Source organism: Harpia harpyja, chromosome 15 (assembly GCF_026419915.1).
Source record: "Harpia harpyja isolate bHarHar1 chromosome 15, bHarHar1 primary haplotype, whole genome shotgun sequence".
NCBI lineage: Eukaryota > Metazoa > Chordata > Aves > Accipitriformes > Accipitridae > Harpia > Harpia harpyja.
The window spans coordinates 1,343,026-1,367,619 of record NC_068954.1 but is presented as its reverse complement, the minus strand read 5'-3'; positions in this window follow the sequence as shown (position 1 = coordinate 1,367,619).

Below are 24,594 nucleotides of genomic sequence, written 5' to 3'. Positions count from 1 at the left end.
GGGCAATAATTATCTATCCAGTTCCCCAGAGAAATTAATTCCTCCAAGTACAGCACTTGCAATGTATTACTTAGGCTACTAGTGCTTTCCACACACAGCCTTTCAGGAGGGTGCGTGGGACAAAGCTGGCAGGAGCATCTTTCCATCCCGTTAACCAGGCTGGAGCTGTTTCCCTCAGCAGATGCTCCGTTATTTGAGTGAGGCTGGGATGGCAGGGATCATAACAAGAAGAGATGCCCATGTGTATTGGAGGCATCCACGTGGGGCTAGAAGGTTTTAGGGGAGACCTCTGCCTTTGTCTGGACTTCGGGACTGAGCCCAGAGCAATTCAGCTGCCCAAGCCCAAGGCAAGCCGGATTGCCGCCTGGGTCAGATCTCCATGGGCTGCAATGGGAGCCGGGCACCAAGAGCGCGTGCAGATGCCAGGACACAGTTTGGGACCTACATCTGGAGGGGACTCCTGCCCCAGCCACCAGTCCCAGCCAGGGAGGATGTTTTTAGGCAGGTACTGATAGCATTCCTCCTCCGTCTTTTCCAAGCACTTTCTGGAAATGAGTCAACAGATGCGCGAGCCCATCCATCCGTCTGTCCTCCAGCTGCCCAAGGAGGAAATGGATGCAGTGAGGTGAAGTCTGTTTAGATTTGCTAAAAGCATGCCTGTCTTCTTGCCTTGCTCACTGTTTATGAGAGGGGAGAGGGCAGAGAAAAGACGCACCTGGACGAGGAGATGGAGACATTGGTGATAGCTCATGCCTCTGGGAAGGCTTTTGACTAGGATAGCCTTACTTCTGCTGAGTAAGGATGCTCCTTACCCCAGGCACAACCCAATGCAACCTAATTGCAGAACAAAAATCCAGGTCATAGCACCCCCTTTCCATTCCCTTTTTCCCTAACCAAGATGCAGCAAGTTAACACAGTCTTTCAAGCCATTCAGCTTTTCACCAACAGCCTCCAGGTCTGCCCAGACCAGTCACTGCATTGGCTCAGGGATGCCCCGCTGCCACCCTTGTCCCAGGTGAAGTTCACTCCGTCCCCTCTAACCAGCCTGTGCAAGAGCCCAGAGAGCTCAAGGAGGTGCAAAGACCAGAACTATCAGAGATTGTGTCTCCTAATGAAAAAAGGAATCAAGTAACCATGGTAACACCCAGCAGGGAAACCATGGAGACCAAACTAATGGTATGGGGCAGCAGGTACTGCTGGGAGGGAAATTGTCCCTGTCCTAGATGGGGTGGTGGGTGTCCCAACCACCCATGAAGCCCCATGGGATGAAGTGTCCCAAAGGCCATGGAGAGCAAAGTCCTGGGCATGAGTGAGCAGCCAGCCTGCAGATAAAAGCACAAGGGTTGATGCTGGAGGAGACGACCCAGTGCCAAGAAGCCCTGAAGCACCAGCAATGCTCAGGAGGTCAGGAACAGCAGGGTCTGAGGCTGGGATGTCTGTGGAAATGCCAGGACCCCAAAGCAAGCAGGGACCCCAGGACATCAGTGCGAGGACAGCAGAGCAAGGTCAGGGAGGCTGGTCTCACCCCAGGACTCGGTGTTGGGCTCAGCGAGCTGGCAGAGCTGGAGTGCAGGCAGCAGGTGAAGGCAGGGCCACGGAGGATGCGCTCAGGGATGCTGCCAGCCTGGTGGCACCATCCCCATGGGGTGAAGTGTCCCGCTGCAGAGCTCTCCTGGGGATGGCATTTTGGTGCCATGTGGCTCTGCAAAGTTGCACGGGCTCAAAGGTGGCAGCAGGGTGACCTTGGTGCTGCCAGCCCCTTCCTATCCTAACCCTGCTTATCACAAACTACAGAAAAGGACCAAGCATCACTTTTCCCTCTACCCCCTCAGTGCCAGCATCCTCCGGGGAGGCTGCAGAGGTATTTTGTGACCATCCTCAGCCCTGCGTGTCGTGAGGCTCCAGCTCTTTAAGTGGGTAAATGCTCCAACTTCTCCATTTCCCATGAGCAGAGCTTCTTATTTCAAGACAAAGCCACCTGCCTGCCCGTTAATCTCCCCCAAATCCAGCAGAAGCCCAGCGATCCCATTTAAATGGGGTTGTTTTATCTGTGGCTCTGGCCCAGTGTCAACTGGGATGGATGCTCCCTTTTAACTCCGCTGTGTGCAACTGCCCATACTGATTTGTATTTAGGATAAGTGTGATCTGCAGCCCTTGTTCATTAGTTACCTCCCACAAGCAGCAGGCATGAGGGAAACAAATGGGTTATTTTACTCACATCTAATCCATTGCCCTTGGAAACCCACTGATCTCTGAAGCTGTCATAATTGAAAGGAGGATGCTAACAAGACTGATGCTGAACAGAGCAGGGTAAATAAGGGATAATTTGGTTTAGTGACTGAACTGAGGAGTCAAAACTCCAAGTTATTCTGTGAACAGGGAAATTCATTAAGCCAGAGTTTGGTTTGGATTTTTCTTATGCCTCCCAATGGGATAATCTGGCTGTCAAAGATGGAGAAAAAGGAAAAACAAGGAGTTTTACTGTGTTATGCAAGGAGCAGTGCAAGAAGTTGGGGAGCTAGCCACATCCCTTCAAACCCTAGGCTGCACCACAGCAGCATGGGGGGACAAGGCAGGGAACTAAACACAAAATCTCTTCCCCCTCTGGCACCAGGTCCAGCTGGAGATGTTGCACCCGGTGCCCATCTCTGGGGGAAGAGCAGCGCATCTCCCACGGTGGTCTCGGAGGACCCGGAGGCTCGTGGAGGCTCTCTGGGTACCACCGAGCTCTGCCCAAGCCACACGCTCAGGTCATGCGAGGTAACACCAGCAGCAGTCCAGGAGCAAGCGAGCACAGCTTGTTCGAGACACCTCCCGCCTGGGAAAACATCTGTCCTGCCAACGGAGAGACACGCAAGAGCCTTGGAGGACAATCTGAAAATAATTTTGAGTTTCCCACTGAGGGTCGGGGGTTTAACACGTTTTCCCCTGTCCACAGAGAGTAGTATCTTCAGTGCAGACAGCCCAGAAAGTCCAGAAAAGGCAGGTATCTGGTATTAACCTGTCTCCTACATTCCAGCTGAAGGGGATTAAATACGCATAGCATGCAGCCAGCTCTTTTTTTCTTTTTTTTTTTTTTTTTAAATTTTCCCTTTGTCATTTCCCTTTTTAATCATTTGGCATGCTTTAGGGATTAAACGCCTTGTTAGAAAATTCATGTTACGTGTATCTCTTGTCCCTGAAAGAGATGACATGATCCAAACAGTCTATATGTGCTAAGAATAATGTCTATATTTTCTTAACAGAGAAACTACACATGTTAAGATTTCAGAAATACTGCTGCCTTATCTGCCCAGCGGGAAGGAAAGCACACGTTCCTGCAGCAAGGTTAATGAATGGCTCCCAGCCCCGCGCTGCTCAGTATTCCCCTCGACGTGCCCAGAGCCAACCTTAAATCCTTCCTGAGAGCTTTTACCTCTGCCTGACACAATGACGGATGGGAGAATAATGGCCGAGCTGCGATGCCGATGCAGAACAGTGGCGAATCACTTTGGGGACGATTAAGCAGCGCAGGGTTTAAGGCAGAAATAGCAACAAGTTTTTTTTTCCTCTTCGCCCCTTGCAACATCCCCCTTGTGGGTCAGGGGATGGATGGGGGCATGGGCATCATGTCGGTACCCAACAGGTCCCTATCTGCAAGGGACAACAAAGATCTAGAGTTAGGAGTTGCCAGAACATCCCCAGTCTGCAAAGTCCTTCCCGCAGCGTGCTTAGGCTTTCACTCATCAAAATAAAGGTAAGGGAGAAAACTTGTCACAGCATATAATGACCTCTCCTGGGGGGAAGTGACTGGTAGTGGAGGCTCTTTAATCAAGCAGGCAACGGGAGGTTGAAAGAGCTGGAGACTAAACTTGGAGCAAGCAAAGATGAAAGTAGGAATAAGATCAGAGCTTCCCATGATGACCTTTCCAAGGGAACCGGCTACCCTGGGATTCAAATGAAGCCTTCATATCCACTTAGGAAACCTCCACAAAGGCTTCCTCAAGCCCCTCAAGGATGAACCACGGATGGAGCTCTGCAGGGATCAGCTCAGGAGGTGTATCTTCTGATCCCCATCAGGACATGGACCACCCGGAATGCCTGTGTATGGCATGGGGTGGAGGAAGGTGTTAGGACCTGGTCCCCAGTCCGGTGCGGTGCTCCTGGTACCCACAGCCCCCTCCGTGCTCAGCTCTCAACATCTTATCTTCTCCCCACCACCCGTGCTCAGACATCTCCTGTGGCCTGGCCTGAGCACCACGTTTAAATCCCTTAACCATGGCCCAAGCTCCTCTAAGGCTGGGCAGGGTGTGAACCATTTGGATATCATTATACAAGCATTGTATGTAATTTCCAGGGCTGAAGGCTATGCAGCACTTCCAGGGAAGGGGATGCGGTCCTGCTTGGTATGCATGACATTGGTCCTAAAGAACTTCCCCGACTGTTCTCCTAAAGACATCTTTTGGACTTTCATGCAACACTGCAAAAGTTCCTTTAAGGGCAAATACCCTTCCTGACTGCAGCAACTCGGGAAGATGCAGAAACTCGGGTTTCTGCAGCCAGACCTACCATGAGTTCCTCAAGACCTGGGGCAGCTGCAGAGGAGGCAAAGCTGCTGTGTCCTGGCCACGGTGAGGTTGCCCTGCTTTTGCATCTGTGGGGAGCTGGGAATTGGCACTAAACTCATGCAAAAGGTTGTCTTCTGCCAAATCAACCCTATGGGGGGACTTGGCCAGCCCTAACCTCACCTCCATATGGCTTTCTCAACCATCTGCAGAACCCAGAAAGGATTTACTGGGATTTTCTCTCTTCTTTTGACTTGAAACACAAGTTAATCATGCTGGAGACTCAGGTCTTTTCACATCTTCCCTCTTGCTTCCTTTTTTTTTTTTTTCCTCCCTTGTTTTTTTCTTGCTTTGTAGCTTTTCCAGCTCTGGGAAAGCTGCGGAGCAGTGAAAGGGGCTGTCAAAGCTGTTTCTTAAAGGCAAAACTGAGAAAACCATCCACTTGTTTGAGAACTGCTCCTGGATTTTGCCCCCCCCCCCCCCCCCCCCGCCAGCTCCAATCATCCTGGTTAAATCTTGACCTTGCATTTTCAGCTGTAGCTTGCCTTTCATGCTCCCCACCCCAGGGCAACTCTGTTCTTTCCAGCAGAGATTCCTCCAGGCCCTCCCAGGCAACTCCTGAGAGAGACAAAAGCTGCGCTGGAGCTTACTTGCCAAAAAACCCCCAAATTGCTCACCACTGAGTGGCCTCATGTGCTTTGCCCCTTGCATCACCTGCAGCCAAAGTGCAGGTCCCTAAAAGCAATGATGCACAGGGACTGCCCCAAATAAGAGGGGGACAGCCAAAGGGAGCCAGCTGGAAGGGAGGAAAAAGGTCAAAGGATGCTAATAAGAGGTATAAAAGAATGGTAATAAGGTGGCCCCAAAGTTTCCTTAACTGCACCTATACTCAAGGGGCCATGGAAGCCTTACACATAAAATTGTGCCACTCTCAGTGCTGCTGTATAATTGCATGTCCCTGTTAGGGAAGAAGCTTCTCATTTCCCAGGGTGCTGTAGCATCAAGGACATATTAATGAACAATCATCTCATTTAATTACTTCCCCTTCACAGGACAGATGGCATGGAGGGGGGTGGGAGACAGATGTTCACTGCGAGCCCACAGCAAGACATGGTGGTTCCCAAATGAAGCCCCAGCCCTAGCAAGCAACTGGGAGATACTGGAAAAGAGGATGCCTCTGCCCAGACCCCGGCAGTGCCCTGGGACAGCCGGGCACAAGCCTGTCCTGGAGGCCAAGAAGTCCTGACAAGGATCTAGCAATCACCATCACTGATTTCTAGTGCCCTAACCGTGTAATTACAGGGATTACACTGATTAGAGAAAAGCAGGGCACATGCAAGGGGGAAGAAATATGTTTCACTTAATACCGCTATTTCACTTAATACCACAAATTTGCTTTCAGACATGAGAGGAGCATCTGGGGACAGCTTGCTTTGGCGGGGGGTGGAGACCCTCTCCGGAGGCGTTTCTCCATCCCTCATCCCAATCCAGCCATGGACCAAAGCAAACCCCACTGAGATGTCTCCCTCGAGCTCATCTTGGGAGCATCCAAGTACTTTGTAGATTTCCTGCAGGGGTTTTCAGTGCTGAGGGTTCATTACTGGGATATTTATGATCTTAAAAAAAAAAAAAAAATTGTTTCTCTTGAAAGGCAAAAAATGAGCAACCTCGCCATTCCTATAATCAGAGAGAGTCTCTTGTTGAGACCCATCCAGATTTCCTCCTGATGCCATGAGCGTCCATCACCTGTCTGGGACTTAAATATATGAAAACATACAAATGCAAATATCTGTGCAGGAAACATGCTATCCCGAGGAACAGCAAAAAGTAAAAAGGAGAAATTCTGAGTTGTATTTAAGGAATCAGACAATTGCTCTGGAGGACTTAATTAAAATCCAGGAACTAAATATATTTAGATACACTGTCAGTCTGAATTACACCAAGTGTGTTTGACTTTCACATGTTTAATTAAAGTTCTTTGCATGACGGGCTGCACAAATCTCACAGCTCAACTTTACAAGCTCCTGGAACAAATGTTTTAAGAGTGAAGAGCTCTCAGAGGCATCGAAAGTTAAAAGAAAACTGAAAAAATGGGAGGAAGGCTGTATCCCCACGTGCATGGGGCAGGTGGGGTGGGACAGAAGGATGCGTTTTGGGGAGGTTTTTTGCTTTCCAGATATCGATTGAGTGAGATACCTGCTCTGAGCAGGGGTCCTGTGATGGGAGCTCATAGCTGGTATCCGCCCCCCCGCCATCCTGCAGAGGTTTGGGGGAGATGCCCCATTCCCGCATCCCCATCGGGCGCTGCACTTGGTACCCGGCTGCGCTCTGCAACCGCGGTGCCCGCATCCCTTCGCCCCGACAGCGCGGCGGTGAGCTGGCAGCGGGGGCAGACACCATCACCGTCCCGTCCTCCCAAAACCCAGCTGGGCTGAGAGAGAGCACAGATGAAGTTGTTTATTCAGGGCTGAGATGCTCGTGCCAGGCAGAGCCACATGCCCGGCCGGTGCCCCACCGGCTGCGGGGGGGAAAACCAAGCTCAACGATGCCGAAACCTCCCGGGACAGGCGCCAGGCGGGTTCCCCCCGTGCCAGCCGTCCCACGCACCGTGTCACCGTGGTCACCCCTGCGCTGCCTGAGAGCCCGTGCTAATTAGCCTGTGTTTTAATATCCCTCTCCGCTGTTTTCGCCTTCGCCACTTGACATTTGGAGTTATGTAAACACGATGAGCCGTGGCAGACTTTGTGCTTTTTTCCATTCAACGGCACTGCTAAGATTACCTCCGCGACCGCGGCGGCCAGCAGCATGTCAGTGAGGAGCATCGCAAGCATTGAGAGAACCGTGCCTTCCCCAAAATGTGCTGCCACCCCTCCGTCCCTGCCGGATGGCTCGGGGGTTCCCACCAGCATCTCCTTCCATGCGTGGAAGCACCACCAGCCCCCAGCCCTGCTGCTTTGGGGGATTCTTGCCAAATCCCCCTTTGGGGAATTCTAGCCAGCCTAGCTCTTGGGACTTTTTCTGCACAGCTTTCCCCCTCCACATTGTCCCAATCCCATCCTTGGCTGGTTGCTTACTCCTGCGAAGTGCCGGTCTGCCCCATCCTCACGTTCGGTAATGTGACTCTGTGTCCCTCTCCTGCTTGCCGGCAGGATGTGTGAAGGGCTTTTCGTCCCTTTGGGACAACATCTCGCTGTCCTGGCAAGCAAGGCAGAAGGGATGGGAATCACCCAGGAAAGCTGTGGCAGAGAGGTGGCTCACAAATGCTGCGGGGAGCATGGTCAGTGTGACAGTCCAGCTTCAGGTGTCTTTCCAGGTGGTGGGGACGAAGAGATGTCTCCTGGGTGCGATTTACCTCCTCCTGGAGCCGCCGTTGGAACAAATTCATGTGACTCTTGCCCCAAAAAGTAGCTCTGATGAGGATGTCCTCGCTGCATGCATGGCAGCACTGGGATGGGTCCTGCTCTGTGCCGGCACAGCACTCCCACCGCCCTCACCGCTCGGCTGCGGGTCCCCTTCCATGGGGTGGGGAGGCTCCCCAGAAGCGGGGTCCCCCTTTGCAGAGCCAGCATGGCCCCGAGGGTGAGGAGGTGCAGGATGCGTCCCATTGCCTTGCACCCACTCAACAGGCTCCTGTCCGGAGGGGTTTCTCCTGGATCTGCAGAAGACCCCTTCCCGCAGGCAGGACTTTGGGGTGCTGGCCCTGATGCCACGCAGCTCTCTCCCTCCTCCCCAGCAGAAATCTCCCCCTTGGGAGACAAAACCAGTCCCCCAGGAGAGATGACTGGCGCAGAGCTTCCCCCCTTCTTATTTATTCCTGCAGCATCCCCAGCGCAGAGCGAGCCGGAGACAGTCAGAGTCTCGCCACGCGTCTGCCATGGATCATTTCAGATGAACACTTTGCCTTTCGGGAGGGCTATAAAATGCTCAAGCGAGCCTTTCCCCGGGCTGCCTCTGCAGTCATTACCCGCCGAACAGACAATAAAGAAGACACAACTGTGCATGTTCCCATAATAGCAGGACGGAGGGCTCCAGCAGGCAGCTCACGCTCGCCTGCCTTGATTGCTTATGCAGATAACCGGGCACCGAGCACAGCAGCACCGTCAGGGAGCAGCTCTGGTTTGCCTTTGTACAACTGGATTTTGCACAGAACTGGGGGCAGAGAGGGTTTTTTTTTTCACGTTGGGAGTCAGAAAACAAACACTTTTTTATTATGGATCATCTGTTTTATTCAAGTATCTAACAGCCCTGCCTAACACCAGGCGTGCTTTGTGCCGCTGGCTGGCTGAATACACAATAAAACACATCTCTAGTCCAAACAAGCTCCAGTCTAAACACAGAAAGGTGGGAAAAAGCCAATGTCACCGGCTCGGGTAACCGGGGCACGGAAAGATTAAAGAAGTTGTCAAAGACGGTAAAGAGCATCAGATCGATCCAGCAAACATCCACCCGCCGCTTCCGTAGCCGGAAAAACACAGCAGGACAGGAACTGGGGCTGTAAGGGCAGGCGCCTACCTGGGTTAACCTTTACCTGGTTAAACGGTGCCGGTGGCTGTGCCAGCCGATGCCCGGGCTGGTGGCGGAGGGGGACCCCACCTTCAGGAGGGATCTGAGATGGGATCTGGGAGCAGACAAGGTGGGGAAGGGGCAGCGGTGGTCAGCGGGAGAGGCAGTTTTCCAGGGGCAGAAGAGGAGGAAAGGGCTTGCTAGGAGCTAAGCTGGGTCTGGACAAAATCAGCCTGCATTTGCAAAACACTGAGCCTGACTTAATTAATGGGACATGCTGGAGGGTGGGAAGAGTGCAGTAAACAACCATGTCATAGAATCATGGAATCATGGAATCATAGAACAGTTTGGGTTGGAAGGGACCTTAAAGATCATCTAGTTCCAAACCCCCTGCCATGAGCAGGGACATCTTCAACCAGATCAGGTTGCTCAGAGCCCCGTCCAACCTGACCTTGAATGTTTCCAGGGATGGGGCAGCTACCACCTCTCTGGGAAACATATGATTGAAGGGATGAAGGGAATAAGATGGGCAATGAAGGGTTTTCCTTCCCTTTCTCCCCATGCCTGTGTGAAAGGCAGGAATCTCTGCTAGTATTCAGGGTATACTCAGATTTCCCAGGCAGGTTTGACCAAGACCCACAGGGGGGCTGTTAAAGCCACATGGATGAGCTGGGGCATCCTCCTGCGGCTCTGGAGCTGCTTGGAGGCCAGCAGATAAAGTGAGCAGGGGCGGGCATGGGTCCTCTTCTTAACGGAGAAGAGCTGCTGGTGAGGCTCTCTGCAGCTCTGTGCCCAACAGCACCCACAGGTGACATGGAAAAGTGGCACCAAGTGGGCTGGGACACTCAAACCCAGCCTGCAGCCAGGCAAGGTGAAGAAGGAACTCTCGCTGCAGGCTGCCTTGGCAGGAGATGGGTCATGAAATTCAACATTGACGAGTACAAAGTAACACACCAGGGAAAGAGGCACCCACAATGGGCTTTAAACACGCTATGACTGGTTGAAGAGGTGCGCAGGCTCTAGGGTAAAACTCACGTTAGGGGTTCCCAGGAAGGCAAGAGTGAGAGAAGGAGGACATCACTTCCAACCGTGAGTTTGGGGGTGTCTAAGGAGGGCATCACTTCCAGCTGTGTGTTTGGGGGTGTCTAAGGAGGACATTGCTTCCAACTGTGCTTTTGAGGGTGTCATGCAGCTCTGGAAAGCACGTCCCCAGGAAAGCTGTGTTAGATGGCACAGGGTGGCCAGTGGAGCGGCTTGGCTGCCCAAGGAAAATAGGAAGGACAGAGCAGGGGTCTTCCACCCAGAAAAGGGGCAGCTCAGGAGGGTGCGAGGCCTGCAGGCTCGGGGCCACCTGAAGAAGATGAATAGGCAGCGGTCCTTGCTGTGGGCTAGACCCATCCTAGAGCCTGGGCCCAACCCAGGGGGGGAAGTCCCACCCTGCAGACCTCTTTGCCATGCAAAAGGGTAGAGGAGCTCCTTCCCCTCCATCCGCAGCGTGGAGGAGCTGGTATCCCCTTCTCTAGGGCTGCAGCAGAGTGCTTGGCACGTCCTTTAGGTTTAATGAGGATTTCACTCTCTTTGGACACCGGGTGTGTCAGTGACGCTTGCACTGTCCCCGTCAGTGGGCACCGCTTCCCCATCAAGGCTGTGGCCGTGTCCACGTTCCTCCTCCTGACTCCGGTGGTGGTTCCCACCAGCCAGCGGTGCAGCTCCTGGACCTGCAAACCACAGAGTGCTCCCAGTGACACCAGCATAGCCTTTGAGGCGGTGACCCTCAAATTTCTGCTGTAGTAGAGTACCTCAGAGCTCCCTAGCATGTTTTAATGACTGATGACATAGTACCGTCTACGCACCGCCTTATATAGTCCTCCCTGACACTTTGGATTTTATCCCTACATCATCCTTTTGATGGCTGGAGCTTTTCCAGCAAAGTAAAATTCTTTTGGAAAATGCTGGTCCCTGGAGCGCCACATGTTTTGGTTTGTTTTTTCAGTATCTCAGGTTCAGTGAACTCTCGCTGGTGCCCAGGCCAGGTCCATGGGCTCTGCCTGGCCTCTCTGCAGAACATTCCGGGATGGGGGACCTTCTCCCAGCACCTCCACTTCCAAGCTCTCCAGCTTGGCTCCAGTGGTGCTTGCACAGCAGGGTGCTGGGTCCCTGCTCAGGGTGTCCCAGACCACCAGCTCCTCCACACAGGACAACCCCCAGCAGGTTTCTCATGCCTCTTATGGGGTCTGCAGGTAACCCCCCCCATACCACCACCTCCTGAGGGAGCTGCTTGGGGTCAGCCTGGTGGGATTTCCCAGGGGGGCTCAGCGTGGGGAGGTCTCACTCCTGAAGGGCTGGTGAAGGGGGGTTTTTGAACACATTTTCCACCACGAACTTCAGCCATCTCAGGCTGTTTCAAGGCCATCTTCATATCCTGCCCTTGGCTTTTGCTGCAGAGGGGATGCTCCAACCCTTTATTTCTAACCTGGCTGCTGCTGCTCCCCATCACCCCATCACATTTGGGGTTACCTCTTCCAGCCCCTTCTAGCACCACAGGAGCAGCAGAACATGACAGCCAGGATCGGTCTGCACTGCAAAGGAAAATCCCATCCCACTGTGCCAGGGACATGCAACAGCCTTGTTTGGATGGTGGGTTTTAATTCCAGACATGGCTGAGCTGTCCCAGTCCCCAGGCCCCAGATGGTGACAGCCCCACAGGGCTCCCTGTCCCCCGAGGGATTTTCTCCCTTCTCCCCAGGCACCCAGGTCCTGGAGAGGGCCCTGCAGACAAGCAACACCATCTCGGTGGGCTGGGAGTCAAAGCAGCTGGAAAATGCAGCCCGGTTTTGCAAACTTCAGCACTCTCCCCTGCCAGAAGGGAGCCTGTCCCTGCCCCAGCTCTGCCGCCCGGGCAGGAGGCACCCCGTTATTTCTACCTTGCCCTTCCTCTGTCACTCACCCCTGCCCCGTGTCGGGAGCAAGAGAGATGCCGGAGTGCAGGTCCCATACAAGCAGGCATGGTCCCCACGGGATCCGGGTGCCTCGGGCTCCCCCCACGCCCAGGCGAGTCCCCAGTTGCATAGTCTGAATCAGCGAGGGAAGCGATATGGGAAACTGAGGCAGGAGAAGCAGTTGTCCCTTGCCTGCACATCCATCGCATGTCCTGCACCGCAGCTGGGTCCATGCACCGAGCAAAGCACTATTGCCCCACGTCACGGCACGAGCGTGGGGCAAAAACTGAGCGGAGATGCAGCAAGGTAAATTCGGTGTCCGTGCAAGCAGCCAGCTTGGAAACCAGCCCAAAGGATTGGGGGTCCCATAACCCACCTTCTGCCTGACCAAGCTGCCAGTGAGCACAGAGCACAGTTTGCAAGCTGCTGGTGCCCTCTAAAGGGAGAAGCAAAGGGAAAAATCCCCAGCAGCTTGGCCCCAGCCGCAGCAGGACAGCCACCCTGCTGCAAGACAGATGTCTTCTGCTTCAGAAACAAGGCATGGATTTTGGCAGGGGGGGCTCCTTCCACCAGCAGCACCACGCAAGCAGCCTGGTCTTGCCCCTGCTCCAAGCCTGCCTGCGAGAAGCCAGGGCTGCAGAGCAAAGGGACCTGATTATCAAAGCCCTGGTGAGCACAAGAAAGCCTCAGAAACCCTGAGAGACACTTTAAGGGTATAAACTTGAGGCGGTTTTAATTTGCTTCTTGTCCTAGGGAGAGTTGTACAGCTTGAAATGGCCAAAACAAATATGTACTTCATCAGGATCGTGTTGTTCCTCAGCCCGCCAAGATTGCCACCCTGGCACGTCACCCGCTGCAGGGGCCAGCCCGTCTGCTGCAGCAGCCCCAAAACTCCATGCAATGGGGGAAACACCAGAAAATGGGGCTGTTTGCTGGATCTGTGCTGCTTGGGAACAGGGAGGGGAGATGTACCCACCCTCCTGGGCTGATGGAGAGCAGATATTATGGGTGTGAGAGCTCCAGAGCAGGGGCTCACCTTCCCCTACCTTCAACATTTCTTGTTAAAGACGTTCAGAAATGTGGCAAGGATTGTCTGCACCATTGGCAGGGCTTAGGTGCTCATATGCTGAAAACATCTCCATTTCTCTTTGCATTAAAGGGCTACTGAAACACGGTCACCAGAACTGGCTGTTCAAAATATCTCCTGGAAAGGCCAAGATATTCTTGGTGCCTTCACGAGAGTGCTGGGGAGGTGGAGGGAGAAGGAGCCAGGAAAGTGATTGAAACGTCTCTTGCCTCTGTTACACTGGATGCAATAACTGCCAGCATGGTTTAAATCTTGGAAAACCACCCTGATGTTCTCAGGAAGGTTCTTCATTATGGGATTCTTTTGCATCTGTTTTCATTTGCTTTCCTGTGCTTAAACCCTGCAGGGTGTATTCAGGCAACCCTCTTTTCCCTGCCTGCAGGTCAGTGCTGCCAGGCACCGAATCTGCACCGTGCCCTCCACACACCACATTTCTGCACTTGAGGACGTGCTAGGCAGTGACAAAGCATGTCCCAGGCTAAAAATAGACCCCACGTTGGGCATTTGCGGTAAGATCACCTCCCCTGCCAGCTCCCTGCCAGGCAGCCCTTTGGAGGAGATGCGGTGACGGACGAGTCATCTCCTGAGGACGTGGTTTGGTAACCCCTGGGCTGCCTGTCTGCTGCCATCACGTTTCAGGGACTGGGGAAAAGAGAGAGAGGTTTCCCCACGATGGGGAACCACCTTGTAGGGTTTGGTGCTTGGACTGTGCCGTGCACGAAATAAAGACCAGGGGTTTCTCTACGTGCCAGCGTGGCTGGAAGGATGAGTTCGTCTTAGAAGGCTTGGCCAGGGCAAAGAAAATAAGAGACATCTATCTGCAGCACTGGCTTTGATGTGCAGGGGAGCTCCAGGGAACTTCAAGGACAGGGTTATGGAGCTCCTCCAGCATCTGCGGGGAGGGGGCTGGTGATGCTGAGGGGCTCAGGCTGATGGTGAGAAGCTGCAGAGGGGTCTCACAAGAGTGTGAATAGGCAAAAAAAGTCTTCACTTGGCATCTAAAATGTTAGACTCCGAGTTGGCCACGGTCCAGAGCCGTCAGCAAAAGGACGATCTGGCTTGGCCACCTCGGGTGGGAGCTGTGAGTCAGGGAGAGCAGGCAGGGGTGCTCCATGAACCCCAGCAGCCCCCACAAACCCACCAGAGAGCTCACAGGAGGAGGGTGAGGGGTGACATACCCACAGCCCCCCTCTGCCATGCGGGAGGGTGGGCAGATGCTCAGTTCCCACTCCTGCAGCATCCCTCCGGGTGCCTAAAAGCAATCTCAGGATCAGATCCTGGACCTGCAAGGGGTGACCCCTGTGATCTGCTGATCTCCACGCAGCCTGGCCCTCTGCACTAAAGATCTCAAACCTCTTGTTTAATTCAGGGGTCCATCGTGTGATACAGCACCCAGACAAGAACCTCCCCAGGACACCTCAGCAGCCACGTCTGAGTCAACATGCAAAGCCCTTCCAGGGAGGCAAATGAAATTTGGTGGAAATGATGCCATTAATTAATTTTGTCTTATAGTTCAAATAAATAGATCTCTCTTGCTGTTTGGCCTTTGCACCACTGGCTCAAAGTGACTTTCTTCTTTGTGGCTGCTGCAGACATCCTTCCCGCCCCATAAATGCTGCGCAGTTGATCTTGGCCGAGGAACAAGCCGTAAAAAGCATGCACAACTCTGTCTCACTGCGAATGATGACCTGACAGGAGTTTAAAGTGATTTTTAGTAACGCACTAGAATACATGAGGACTTTCCCTGGTGTGTTAAACCCGAGCTTTTGAAGTGCTGCAGTAGTTAGTCCCCATCAACTTGCTCTAACTGGATGAAATGTGCTGGCTGGGGAGTGAGGAGGAGATAAGTTTAAAAGGGTTATTTCACTTCAGATGTCAGCGAGTGGGGGAAAAAAGTCAATAAAAAGCTATGAAAAAAACCATCTCTGGGTTTCCAAAATAGCTGCTACAAAGAGCCCCTCATTGCTAAGCTACTTTCGTGTTTCGAATCAGGCATGGGAATCACACAGGAGGCTGGTTATGAACCAGCCGAGCAGGGAAGAGCCTGGGGATGTGGCTGGGGTGGAAGTGGGGTGAGGACGCGAGGCTGCTCCTGTCCCTGGCAAGGCAGCAGTGCCAGGGCTGAGCTGGACCTCCAGCCTCTGCCCTCCCTCCCAGCAGCTCCAAGCTGGGGTAGGAGATGGACATCTGCCTGTAATGGTGCAGAAGTGGGGTCAGGACCCCTTCTCCAGCCCCGTGGGCAAAAGCCACAGGCTGACACCCAGGCAAATACTCTTCAGAGGTAAGCAGATATTTCTCAAACACTGGCACAGCTTGCAAGGGTGCTCACTGGTGGCCTAAAGGTGCCAGACCCCTCATGGGTGGGTGGCATATGGGGGCAGAGCCCCGGTCGTCAGCAGCAGTGACAGACTCTGTCCATGCCCTACCATGTCATCCACTTCCAAAATCACAGGAGAAAATACGTCTTCTCAAATAAATTAAGCAGGACTAAGGCTGTGTGCTGCCCCTTGCCCACACTGGGAGACTGTCCTACCAGCCCTGGCACGGCTTAACCCATCCTAACTTGCTCTCCAGGGAGCATGAGGCCTCCCAGAGGATGGAGGAATTAAGCTCCCCTTCCTCCTAGCAAAGCACATCCTCCCTAGACTCGTTGTCCTTGTAGTCAGTCATCCTGAGAGTAGTTTTCTTCCACCAGTTTCTCTGGTAGCTTTTTGAAACCATGTCAGATTTTGCTGTGCACAGCATCCTGGGAAGGGGACTCCAGTGGTTTGGAAGAATTACCCCGTTGGGTTTGCTTTGAACCTGACAATGGCCACCTCCTGTGGTCCTGTTCAGCTCTTCTGCGGGATGAGACAGTGGACAACCGACCCCGCCGACCCCCTGTCCTTTCTCTTCCAGGCTGATGGGCTCTATGTGGCATGGCTGTTTCTTGCACGGACGCCACATGGACCTCCAGCTGCTCCAATACCCTTCCCTGAACCTTCTCCCGCTCCAGCATCTTACCCTCTCCTGCTCCTGCTCCATCATCTCCTCCTAGAGGCAGGACAGCCATGCCATGCACAGGCAGCAGGGAGGGCAACCCCCCATAGGCTCCCAATGCTGCCTGCTCTGCTCTCCACTCTTTTCCTAATAATTCCTGGGGTCTGATTTGCTTTTTTGGCCACTGCCAGCCACCCGCCTGCTGTAAACCCATGGTCTGGCTGCTGGGTGGTACCACTGGGCTGGGAACCCCATGGGTGATTTAGCAGCATCTTCCCCAGAGACCCTCCTGCAGCCTTGTCTTCATTACCTGGATGATTTCATGCTGTCTGCAAGCTCATCACCCCGTCTGAGGTCACTGGTGACTATGCTGAAGTCTATGTGCTCTTCCCCACCATTGCAACACTTCAGCAGTCATCCCAACCCAGGCGAGAGGGCCCTGGGTGACCCCCCACCACCGCGAACAGAGCCCAGGCTGGGACAGAGGTTCCCTTCACCCCCAGCAGATGCAACAGTGTCCATGAGCAGGGACAGAGCTGGGGGGGGGCATTTTGCCTGCCAGATGGTGACCCCATCAAACGGAGCTAATCCCCTGCCTGCCCGCAGCCTCAGCCCATTGATCATCCCAAATGGCAAGAGGAGCTGCATGGTGGGCAGCTGCCTCCTCTCCTTGGAGGCCGTGGACAAAGAGCATCCCTGCCACGCGCGGGCAGGTCCCCATGGCACACAGAGCCCGAGACAGCCGGCAGCTCCCTCTCCTTTATTTTCCTGTTGCTCCACTCCCAGCTGGAAAACTCGGTTTCCACCGCGGGCAGGGTGGACGCCATCGCTTAGGCTCGGTACTCGAAAAAGCTGTCTCGGGTCTCTCCCTCTTGGGAGGTGACTCTCTTCCCCGAGGGGAAGGTCTGGTAGGTCCGCAGGTTCACCGGTGACACTCGCAGCGTGTCTTCGCACTGAGCGGTGGGCTGGGGAGCAACAGGGCACCAAGGATGGTTACAGAGGTGCAGGCAGCAGGTACAGAGGTGCAGGCAGGGGTTACGGAGGTGCAGGCAGGGCTCAGCCATAGGGGTGTGCTCCAAGGGCACTGGGGCACCCGCAGTCCTGGCACCATTCAGCCCAGTAGAGCTGCAGAAGCAGGGGAGCTTGCAGCCCCAAGAGAATTCTTCTTTTGTTCCCCCAGGAGAACTTGTTCAATCTCACCTTGTGCTCCCGCTGGCTCTGCCGGCTCCTGAGCCCCTCACATGCACCCAAAGCCTTGCTGTCACGGATCGCATGGGCACAGGTATTGCTTACTGATAAGTGCAAGGAAAACAGAGGCAGAACTGGGATATTTTGTCTGTGCCATGTTCAGAGCTGGTGTTGCAAGGCCAAGCGATGCTCTCCTGTTTGCAAACACCCGTGACCTCCAGGCCACAAATACTAATGCAGACCACTGCATGGGGAAGAACCCTGGGGATGGGGAAGTGTTTGAAGGGACAGAGGGAAAAGACAGATTACTTTTGAGGCCACCACCGCTTGTGCCTCTTTGGGGACACGTTGCCTGTCCCTCCAGGAACAGGTCAAAGTCAAATCATTTCTGCGGACACGAGTCAGGGAGCAGCAAGGTCCTCAGCAACAAGGAGCAGGGGTGCGTTAGCAGCAAGTCAGGGTCAGGATCAGGTCCGAAGACGGTGGTCAGGGTCAGACACGGCCCGAGAGCCACCCAGCAGCGGGTAGGTCCAAGGTCAAGCCCAGATCTGGGTCCAGGTTGGAGTGGAGGAGGTCCAAGACCGGGCACAGAGCCAGCTGTGGCACAGCTGCAAAGGTGGGGGCCGGTGATAAATCTGCGGCTTAAAAGCAGAACCCAAAGGAAAGGAGGTGCCAGCCATCACCTCCAGCTTTGCTCATAACAGCTCTTATCAGCGCTGGGGCTGACCTTGGCCTCTGCCAGCTAAAATCCTGGAAGGGGGATGCGCTCATGGCCCCGACAGCATCTGTTTTACTCCATCCGCTTTCATCTATCCTCCTCGTCCCACACATTTCTCTGCCTTGCCATGAGACCTGGACTGGGTGAAGGACAGCCTCCCCCACTCCTGTTTGTTTTGGATGGGTACCGAAGGGTTGATATGAAAACATGAGCCGGCCTAGATAGCTACAGCACACAGCCGGGACGACGCGCTCCATGCCCATCAATTAACCTCTTACTTAAGCAGCTTCTCTGAGCTCCACACACAAAATTTTGCAGAGTCCCAGGCTTCCAGGGCTGGCCATAGCTAATTTCGCTGCTGTGCTCACAGCACGACCATGACTTCCCATCTCTCAGCAATGAGGGTCCAGCCACCTCCTGGGCTGTGCAAGCAGGAGAGCGGCAGCATCCAGCCCCCCCGGTCGGTGCCTGCGGTGCTGTGGCCGGTCTGAGGCTCCTCTGTGCAAGGAAGACACGGACATACCGCAGCAAGGGCCACCGAGATGGGCTGGAGGACGTGATGTGGACCAACCCCACCTGGAGTCCTGCGTTCAGCTCTGGGGCCTCCAACATAAGAAGGACATGGACCTGTTGGAGCAGGTCCAGAGGGGGGACACAAAAATGATGAGAGGGCTGGAACACCTCTGCTGTGAGGACAGGCTGAGAGAGTTGGGGTTGTTCAGCTTGGAGAAGAGAAGGCAAAATTGTCTACAGCTACCTAAGGGCAGGTAGCAGAGAAGAGAGGATCTAGAGATATAGGAGGCTGGAGGATGCACCTTGAATTTCGAGGTGCACGGTGATAGGAGCAGTGATAGGCACAAGTTACAGCATAGGCAGATCCAGCCAGATATAAGAAAAATATATGAAGATATTTTATCCGAAGCCCTCTGAAGATGAATAGAGGGGGGTTTTTTCTGGATTTTACACTCCTGTTGGACCACAGGAACACAGCACTAGAGGGCACCCACGTATTTCTGCTGGCGGCTGGCTCCAGCTGCCTCCCACCGCAGCTCAGCTCCCAGTCCTGGACTGGCAGCTCTGTAGGTGCATTTTCAGCCCATTTCAGGTGCTATATAATCATCCCAGGAGGCCAGTGTTGTGCTCAGAGCTCAAGGCAAGAGGCGATTTTGGATGCCAGCTATAACCCGCATTGGTCCAGAGCAACACATTCCTCTGACAGCTCCCCTGGTCCTTGGAGGGTTGAGCAGGGCAGTGGGGGCTGTCGGTGCCATGGGTGTCCATGGGTGGCGGGAAAGGTCCCAGGGAGCAGCAGACCCTGCAGGGTATCCCATAGCAATGAGGAGGGGAGGAGATGGGACAGGGGGCCCCCAGGATGCTGCTCCAGTTTTTGTGAGGGCTATGAAATAAATAAACATCCAGGATTTCAAACACACAACCAGGAGGATGCTTGCTTTTAAAAAAACCAAAACCCTGGGACTGCTAAGTTGGGAAAGAAGCCTCAAAGCCTGGCATGCCTCCCACTTATTCTTTCCTTTCAAGTTAATCTGGTTTCTTCTGCTCTCATTTTTCTGAAGACAGAAGGTTTGGGTGAAAAAGAGAAGGAGGATCAGGTATGGGGCTGGCACTCCCCCATACTTCTCCAGTTTCATCCCACTAGCCCAGACCTTGGGAATTGGGTGCCACCATGTCCTAGGGACTGTCCACAGGGCTGTCAGTACTCACAGGTCGAGTGGATGAGGATATCTCTCCTTTTCCTTTGAGGGCAGCACAAAGTAGGGAAGGACATACAGCATCCCGCTCTTGTCCCGGTAAAACTCACGATGCTGCTGGGTCAGCTGCAGATAAAAGCAAACGCCCAGGCATTTTGGCTGAGTTCAGTGTTCCCAGTCATGTTTGCACCAGCATTTTGCAGGGGTTACTATTGCAAAGCACGTGGCAATCACCTCCCCACTCTAACCGTGCGGAAACGCCGGTCACAGCCCTGCTCCCAAGCTGCCCTGCCTCAGACACTCGGGCTGCTGTGCTAACAGGCAAATTAATAAGCAGCATCTGTGCTCGCCTCATTAATTTGGCAGCTTGGCTTGAGTTATTCGTGATGCATCGTAAGGTGTCAGCAAGAAATGGGCCCTGCCGTGGCCGAGGCATGGGGCGAGTGTGGTGCTCGTGGCGGGGGCTCCTGCAGCCAGACGCTCCCCCTGCTTCTCAAATGCTGAGTTATCTCCGGTGCTTGTGCCCCTGGAAGCGGCAGCCCCGGCTGCCTGTTAAACACACACGGTGCACCCCCCCATGCACACACACGTGTGATGCCTGGGATTAACCCCCCCCCCCCCGCCCCCAGCCAAGGCTTGTTTCAGTTTTGTGAGCACCCGAACACTCGAGCTGCCGGGAATCAAATTTGGCTGCTGAGGTGGCATCCCTGCCTCCTGCCCGTGCATGGATTTCGGGCAGCGAGCCTCACCGTGTGCAGGCAGCACAGGAGGGGTCATGTCTCCGCAGCCCCCGGCAGCCAGCGGGACCCTGTGGCCACCCTGGCTCCCCTCCACGGTCCCTCGTGTCCTCACCTGGTGAAACCTGCTCAGCTCCTGGGATCGACCGCCGTCCAGGCTGAAACGGGTGTGCAGTGGGGGGCACGGGCACGGGTTCCAGCCCCCTGCTTCGCATGCCATCACGGTCTGGGGACCCTGGGGGTATCTCATGGTGGCGTTCCCACGGGTGTTTCTGAAGGAAAACATTGTGTTCGGGATGTGCCTTCAATACCTGCGTGGGAAATGTGGTCAACGAGGGCCACGCTGGGGCTTTCTGGGAGCAAGGAGCTCCCTTCTCCTCCCTCGAGCTGCAAAATGCCTGTGGGAGCCAGCACCCACCTCTCTGGGTTTAAATAATGCCACTTTAGCAAAAAACCACATTTGATGCACAGTGTTGCATTTGAGGATAAACTGCTGCTCAAGGGATCCTGGTGATGGAAGGAACGGTGCCCTCATGACCCAGGACATAGCCCATTTTCATTTTCCCTTTTAAGCACCCTTCCTTGCATTTTCGAGGTGCCCCAGGCAGGGAGCTGCTGCCAGCAGAGCAGGGTTCACCACATCCATGGCTGGCCATGCACCGGAGGAGTGGGAAAGGGGAGCAGCTGGTCCCTCTCCTGGCAGAAAACCTGCAGGAAGAGGGAGAATGAATGGGACCCCTCTATTCCAAGCATGCAGACCCCCGGCATCCAGGAAAGGTCAGCATGTGTTTTGGCCAGCTGTCTTCTGGTGGCCTCACCTCCCACAAACCACGGGGTTTCAGGCTGAGGACGTGGTACCAAACTCAGCTCATTCCTACCGGGCAGCTCGCGGAGGGCTCAGGGCTGATGGGGAGATGCTGCAGAGCATCTCAGGGGACCAGTCTTCTGCTGGGACGGTCCCAGAGGCCCTCTGATGCTGCCTCCCATAAAGCAACCAGGAACCTCTCTCAATCAGGGAACAGCCCCACAGATGCACCCTTTCCAAAACCCGGGGCCGGGCTGGGGCAGGGAATTCATCAGGACGTGGCGCTGGCTGGCCCTGAGAGCAGGGGAGGGCTGTACAGACTCATTTCTACCACTTCATCTGCCCCATAAAGACATTATTTGGAAGTTCCCTTAGCTCTTTGCACGCTCAGAGCTGAAAATTCAGTTAACACTAATAATGAGTGGTAAAAAAATAAACTATATTTGCCCCTTCAGCCACCCTGGAGAGCTCATAGGACTCTCCGTGTGTTCCCAGAGCGTGGATATATGTCATTATTCTCCCTCCAGCTTCTTGCAATGGCCGTGAGCAATTGGGTTTCCTGCAAAGCCTCATGTGTCGAGACACTGCCGCGTTTCACAGCAGTCAGTGGAAACTGCTTCTTTTCACCAAGTAAACTCACCCAAGGCATATTGGAGTTAATTTTCCTGCAGTCTGAGATTCTCTGCCTATAACCTGAAACCAGTGTTTAGGCTGGTGCAGGAGACCTTGGCTCTGAGCACAGAGCTGTATCATTCTGCAAAAGCCAGGAGGAGAAAAGGAATATCTAAGGGAAAAAGAAGGAAATATAACCCTTTCCCCTTGCTGCCAGGGCAGAGAAAACAGAGCTGCCAAAGAAAGGAGATAACTGAAGGCGAAAATCAATGACAAACTACTTAGCGCATCCTCTGGTCAATGAGACCCTGGGGCTCGCTGAGTCCTCTGCCTTATGCCCCCTCCCCAGCGATGCTGCCGCAGTTGTTTTTTGAGTCTGTGTGGATGAAACCACTGTCCTGCTGCCTGCCCCGCGGGAACTGGGCTTGGTGGTCCCAGCAGCCCCCCGTGCTGAGCCTAGTCCCTGCCCGGTCCTGCTGCAGGGACAGCACTAACACCCAGCAGACACCCGAGGTACAAGCACAAGTTCATTTGTCTGGCAGACAGCAAGATTCCAATTAGCATTCTGGGACAAACACAGCACAAAACCCCCCAGCTTTCCCATCCATTATACGTGAGTATTTCTGCCTGACCCTGCCCAGTTCCCATGGTGTAGCTTGAACCAGGAATGACGATTTACACACCACAAATTTGGCTCATATTTGAAAAAGATTGGGTACCAGGGGTTTTGCTCATTTAAGGACTCAAATGATTTTTCACAAGATAAGGTCATTAATATGGATTCTGCTTGCCATGGCCACTGGTGCAATAAGGCCATCAGGCCACCAGTGGCCAGACCCAGCCCAGCATCAACCGGCCACAGTTTGCTTCACCTGATCTGCAGCACATTTAAATACCCTGCCTTTGACTGAAAACACCCTCGTTCACCAACATACAGGACGAGAGCGCCGTGCTGGCCTGTTCCCTCTGCTCAGCTCTGGTTTAACAGCCAAATAACGAGCATTTCTCTTCTCTGAGCCTCTTGAGACACAAAGGGGATGACGTGAAGCTGGTGACACAGCCCTGCAATGCTGTTCACCTCTATGGGTATCAACAGGCCACAAATCCAAAGCAAAGCAGTAAAGACAGACGTCTGATATGCAAGTACCCTGCTGCTTGCCACCCTGGGAATATTTGTGTGAACAGGTACAGGTGCCAAAAAACGCGGGATGCAATTTAAACGTGCGAGCACCCATGCAGCCAGGGCACCCAGCCTGGAGCCCAGGGCAGGCAGAGCAGAGCCCAGCGCCTGAGCATCAGGCCCTGCAGCTCAGGGCATTTGGGTGTTTGTCTCTGCAGCGTGGCTGCAGTTTGCTGTTTGCCAGAGCAGCTGAAGAAGAGAAAAGGTGAAAGATTTGGCAGCAAACCCACTTTGGGGTTGAAGCCGTGAGATGTGAACCGGGAGCGGGCTGTCAACCAGAGCGCTGGATGGCTGAATGGTGCTCTCGAAAGACCAGAGGAAAAAAATTGTATACATATACATATAAAAATAAAATATGTATATATCTCCTACAAATATAGCTCTGCCTGTAAGGGAGAAATGGACTCCAGCAGCACGGAGAGAAGCAGCAAGAGGGATGGATGCCAGCCACACACAAAACCCCGCCAGCAAGGAGCCCGTGGGTGCGGGTGCACCTCCTGGGTGCACGGGACACGCAGCCTTGGCACCCGGCCTGGCTTTATACCAGGGGAAAGCTGCCAGGGACAGGCATTGCCCACCCAGGGCAAGGGCTGCCCGGGGCAAGGGCATCCCGCCGCAGTTTGGACCAGCCCTGGCTGCAGCAGGAATCTTTGCTTACACGAAATAAAAGGAGACATGAAAACAAACAAGAGAAGGAGGGGGGGGAAATATGTGGTGATGGGAAGGGGCTGGGGAAGCTGCCTCACCCGAGAGGGCAGGACGAGCTGAAACTCGCTTAGGCAAGAGACATTTGGGGTCTATCGGGGAGAGGAAAAGCCTTCCAGGACCAGGCGGGTGTTTTAGCAGGGTGCACTTGAGAAGTCTGCCTCTCTCAAACGCTGCGTGCATTATTCACTGCCCTCGTGCGATATGCATGAGGAGGTGAGAAAATCCACCGGTCTGTCCCTCTACAACCCCCGATAAAGAAGATAACCCCTGACCCGTGTAAAACAACCCGAGGAAACGCGCAGACGTGGGGTTGCAAGAGCAGAGCAGTCAGGAGATGGAGTCCCTGCAGTACTCGGCTCTTACAGCCCGTCTTAAACACAGTCTGGTCATAGGGAGGGTGCAGGGTGCCTGGGGCAAGGTCCAGGACCCGTGAAGGGTTCCTGGGGCAGGGTGCAGGATCCGTGAAGGGTGCAGTGTCCATAGGGCAGGGTGCAGGGTCCCGGGGTGAGGGTCTGGTTGTGCTCAGCCCCTACCCGCTGCCAGCCGTGTCCGGGCTGTGGAGGGTCCCTGCCTTGCAGCTGCCCCCAGAACTGTCCTGGTTGTTTCTGCCTGGTCCAGCCGGGTCACAAACACCGTCACTGGGCAACGGCGGGAGTCCAGCAACCCCCCGGCCCCCCCTGCACCCCACCGGGACCCTGAGATACCCCGCACCCCCCTCGGCACCCACCGCTTGCACCCAGCCAGCTCTCACCGCTGCACCCACCCCAGCACCCTCTGCCTGCACCCCCTGCCCTCGACCCTCCTGCTGCAGGGGATCCAGAAATATCCCCAGGTTTGCATTTTGTTAGGCTTTGGGGTTTTTTTCCCCAGCTCCTTGTGTAAGGG